Raw genomic sequence first — 5,369 nt, 5'->3', positions numbered from 1 at the left:
AGAATAGCTAGACTATTCTTCGAATAGTCGAGCTTAAAATGAAATTCTAGGGTACACATCAGAAGCAAAGTGATAATTTCCTCATAAAACTTCAATTTTAATAACTGTGTATATAGTGCATAATTTATTGGCATGGAAATAGTAAATCACAAGTAAATTGGCACAGATTATTATATAGCGAATAAAGTTAAACAATTTGCTTGACTGTATTTTTTATATATAACATGTCTGTTTGACACAGAAAATGTGTGTGAATTTTTTGAGGATTTGTCACAGAGACATAAGTGCCACTCATAATTCCATTTACACTTCTATTAAATAATGGGTATCAAAATTTGATGTTTTTAACTAGATTCATACAATTCTTGTATCAATTAAATCAATACTCATTTTACAAATGTACTAAAACATTCAGTATGAATATAAATTTATATCTTAGATCAATGGTCAAGGTCACAAAGTAACAATTTCCTGTAATTTGAATGGTGGTCAAAGGAGGGGTGTTAAAGACCAAATTTGGTAAACATCTGATATGTAGTTTTAGAGAAGCAATCTTGAGGATGGACACAGGATGTTTAATGCTGGACAACCAACCCATACTAACAGCTCATCCCGAGCCTTTGGCTCAGATAAGCTAAACAAATGAATAAAAACCTTGAATGCTATAACGATGTTAATACATATTAATTGTTACTGTATGATTACACCTCACATTTCAAACCAGTAAAAACCACTTCAACTTTGTTGGTGGCAGTTATGATTAAATCCTCCGGACTAATGTACATGTACTGTGTTCAACCAACTCTGGAGGACTGTTTATAAATGTCATGGTTGGTCTGATATCCAAAAACACACTTTTGAAAATGAGCTTTCTCACTGTTACGACACATATTTGTTGATGCGAGATTACTTGCACATATATTTATCTAGATAGTGCTTTAAGGTATCATCTGTTATCACGGATCTCTTTCCTTCCTCTCCAAGACTGATTTTCTTACTAACAAAAACTTTCACTGTTCTCCATTATCATATTCGAAGCTAATTGTGAAGGCATTCTTGGTTTTGGCAGCAGAATTGTGCTTGCCAAATAAAAAAGAAAAAAAAAAAACAATTCATAGCCCTTTTGTAATCTTGTGAATGACTTGGGGGTTGCTGCTTCATCCTCTGGCAGAAGATTGTAGTACTCATCAGTTGCTTTGAAAGGTTTCAATTTTCCCAATATACACTCCCTGTTGGCCATTTTCTCTTCACTGAAATTAGAACAGAAAATACCTGAACATTTTATAACTGAACAAAATTAAAGTATTTTGAAATCAAATGACCCAAAGCTTCAACGTTAGACCTTCAACAGTTGCTATATTGTCTTAAATAGCTATTTTAAAGAAGTGGACACTAATAAATTTCTTCAGTATATGTAAGAATGGTAAAGGGGCATTAATACCACCATCTTTCCATTAAAGCAAAAATTAGTGTCTGATCAATAACTATTGGATAAAATTAATTCTGGTTTAGTACATGTACTTAAATGTATAATAAAAACAACAAGAGCTGTCTCCATAGGATGACACATGCCCCCGATGGCACTTTGAATGAATAGTTATGGCCGATGTTAGAGTTTAGGACCTTTGACCTACGGACCTGGGTCTTGCGCGCGACATGTCGTCTTACTGTGCCACACATTCGTCCGTAGTTATTTTAAAATCCATGCATGAATGACAAAGATATGGACCAGACACGCCCATCAATGCACTATCATGAAATATGACCTTTAACGTCTAAGTGTGACCTTGACCTTTGAGCTATGGACCTGAGTCTTGCGCGCGACACGTCGTCTTACTGTGGTACACATTCCTGCCAAGTTATTTGAAAATCCATCCATGGTTGACAAAGATATGGACCGGACACGAAAATTGCGGACAGACCGACAGACGGTTCAAAAACTATATGCCTCCCTTCGGGGGGCATAAAAAGGTTAATTTGGGTGACAATAACCTTATAATTCAGGATTAAAATCCTTTAACTCTTACCCTGTTAAATTTCTATAATGAACCTGTGCATGAGCTTCCAATTTGGACAGTACCATTAACTGTTTAATGTGCTCACCATAAAAATACTGACTGAATGATGAACAGTGAAAACGGATGTACAGGCTGATCAAGATCTACACTGGTCGCAAAGGCAGAACCAATCATGTGCAGCATGATAAGAGTTAAATCCATGTAATTACAGAAGGGGATCAAGTGTGCATGAAATTATGGACGTGACTGTATTAAACAAAAATAATCTACCTTTCCTGTGAGAATGATCATGAAGTGATCGCTGTCTTCAAGATGCAACGTCTGAAATTTGTAGGCATAACAACTTCTCGTCCAATAAAGTGATCTGAAAAACAAATTAATTTTATATCCATCCTGCTTCTTCCATGACAAACACATAAGAAACCAATACCAAAGGCCGCGCATGATTGACCACATAATTGGCATTGTAACATGCTGTAAACTTTGCAACTATCATGACTATTGATCGATCTTTGAGCATAATATTTTATTATGACTTTTTTGTGAATATTTTTTTATATTTAAATTCGCCCTACTGTTTTTCACTGAAAAATGTTATGTCAGTGTAGTTAAAAGACATCACAATGTTCAAATGTTAAATGCAACAATATGCAGGTTTTCCCCACCCCCTATTTAGACAGGCACTGTGCCCTGCTTAAACGTGTTCATGCCGAACCATAAAATTTCAATATATAAATTTTCATACATCTTATCATCTGTAAACCTAACTAGCTGCTAACTACATGTTTTGATCATGCCCTGCCAGACGCAAAATTATTGATGTTAATTATAATATTCACAGAATGTCTTCATGGGCAGTGTTATAAACAATTAGCTTATTTTACTGCCAACTGTCAAAATGTACTTTCTGGTTCATGCAGGACCATTTTTGGCAAACCGCATTTTTATTCCCAGCTGAAATACATGTGGTTCAAACACTTGTAGTAGAATTTTTGACTAATCTTTTCGGAGTACATGACAACAGTACATCGTGTTCACTGGCATCAGTCATCGCCATGACCGGATATTAGTCAAAACATCCCCTAGTCATTACACCCCCCATTTTGGTCAAAACGTCCCCCTTTTCTGGTAAAAACACCCCCTTCCAAAAATTACCAGGTCATAACACCCCCTGTAAATACATAAGGGGAGGGGTGCGGTCATGGCTGTTTGTTACAATTAGGCTGTTATTATTAATATTGTTATAATAACTACTTTTATTTTTATTATTATGTAAAACGCCACTAGGGGACGTTTTGACTTGATACCTTATGACCTCCCGTATTATAAAAAAGTAGATCAACAACAACAACAATCAAATGTTCAGTTGCAACCAAATAAAAATGACCACGGTAGAACATGTCCAAACAGTCGCAGCTAGGCTATTTCAATAAAGAATACTTGCAAAATTGTAACTGCTTTTGGTGAAAATTCGTACTCGATCTGCAGAGTATATCGAATGACACAAATTCGGATACAGTACATGTATACGATATAAATTGGGTATTTGATAATTTAAAACAATATCATTCGTGTAACAGTCGGCAAAAAAGCAGTGGGGTGTGATGTGAAGCACATGGTGACCACAGATAAGGATTACATTACATATTCTGCAATTTCGTTAGAAACCTTGAGTGAAAGTAAGCACATTTCCGGACTAACAAAAATCCGGATACATCGTGCTCTATTCTGAAAACTTGATTATCACTATGTTTGACAGGATTTTATTCTGGAAATAGAAATCCATGAAGATTTTCTAACCTTCTTATAATGTGTACCGCCAGCAGTTGTTCTCGTGTTTACAAATATTGTTTGTTTGCCTTTTCACGCATGTTTCCTCGTGTTGTTGTTGTTGAACGGTTTGTTTGCATGGTATCAAGACGTTTCACCTCCTAGACGTTTCTCCCCTAGACTTTTCACCTCCTTGTTGTTTCACCCCTAGACTTTCACCCCCTGATTATTTATAGTGATTAAATAGGTGTTAAATGATCTTTTGTTATACTTGACTGATCTTTGATTAATGGTAGGTGTTGAGCAGTCTCAGATCAAAGAAGCATAACAGCAGAACTTGAGCACATACTTAATCAACATATTCAGCAACTTTATTTGGAAATAAAAAATGATGTTGATTAAGTTTTTAAGAATAATTCTGCAGTCTTAGGCGTAAAAAAAAAAATTGTTTGTTTCCGGTATCCCGACCTACCCTAAATTTTTGGCCCGACCCTAAATGTTTTTATGGCCTTGGAGAATATTTTTTTCAACTTTTTAGCAAAAAGATGCAAAACTGCACTTTTTATGCTTTAAAATGGCCAGTGATGTTAGAAATCAACTTACTGATGCTCTAAAGGCATAACCCCCTTATTTGTTGACAAAAAAATAATTTCCGAAAAGTCTCCCTTAATAAAAAAAATTTCCAAAAAAAAAAAAAAAATTCCGACCTACCTACCCTAAATTTTTTGAGCATGTTACTGGAAACAAAGAATTTTTTTTTTAGGCCTTATGAAAAAATTTGCAGTTAATAGGTCTATTGAATTAAATATGTTAATTTTTGTACATACATTTTTTATTTCTGAATAAATCAAAATAATTTAGGTATTTTTTTAGAAAAACTCTAAAAAAAAAATATATAAAAAAGGTAACATTATGATAATCCTTCTTGTAAAATTGTTTATTCAATAAAATTGCTTGAAAGTTTATTTTAGGCAAAATGTGTAGATAACTTTGAGTCAAACTGAAAAAAGAATCAGTAAAAAATTGTTATTTATTTCAATAAAAAGACTACATATTTTAGAAACTTAGAAAACTTATCATAGTAACCTCTTGAATTACAGAATAATCTTTATTAAGTTTATTATAATAATTCTGTAGTATTTAAAAAAAATTGTTGCAGATTATAGTTAAATTTGTAAATTATTCAATAAATTAATTTGCTTGAATGTTTATTTTAGGCAAAATGTGTAGATAACTTTGAGTCAAATGGAAAAAAAATCAGTGAAAAAATAATTAGTATTATCAGAACAAAATGACTACATACTAATTTCTAAAAAAAAAAACAAAAAAAAACATCATTACACAACAAGACTTATTTCAATGAATGTAAAGACTGCATAATAATTATCGAGAGGTATACATTTAAAATGCGAAAAAGTTCTAAGTGTTTCTTTATTTAATTGCACTTAGAACTCTCTCATTTACTCCTTGATATTTATTTCAGAATATAGAATTTAAAAGAAAAAGCCAAAAATACCTAATTTTAATGGATGTTAAAGATAAACTGGCAAGGTTTTGCTGGTTGGGTTGGGGAGAGGCTAC

At 33.2% G+C, this 5,369-nt stretch overlaps 1 long non-coding RNA gene across 1 annotated transcript; it reads right to left on the bottom strand.

Moving 5' to 3' along the window:
• Positions 1–696: 696 nt before the first annotated feature.
• Positions 697–3,928, bottom strand: LOC123529243 (uncharacterized). The gene is made up of 3 exons (XR_006682087.2): positions 3,819–3,928; positions 2,289–2,382; positions 697–1,250 (listed from the first exon to the last, which is right to left on the bottom strand). It is a non-coding gene; the product is annotated as an uncharacterized LOC123529243 (long non-coding RNA).
• Positions 3,929–5,369: the final 1,441 nt, after the last annotated feature.

Source organism: Mercenaria mercenaria, chromosome 13 (assembly GCF_021730395.1).
Source record: "Mercenaria mercenaria strain notata chromosome 13, MADL_Memer_1, whole genome shotgun sequence".
Taxonomy (NCBI): domain Eukaryota; kingdom Metazoa; phylum Mollusca; class Bivalvia; order Venerida; family Veneridae; genus Mercenaria; species Mercenaria mercenaria.
Note: the sequence above shows the minus strand (reverse complement) of the source record. Positions and strands in the feature narration are given on the sequence as shown.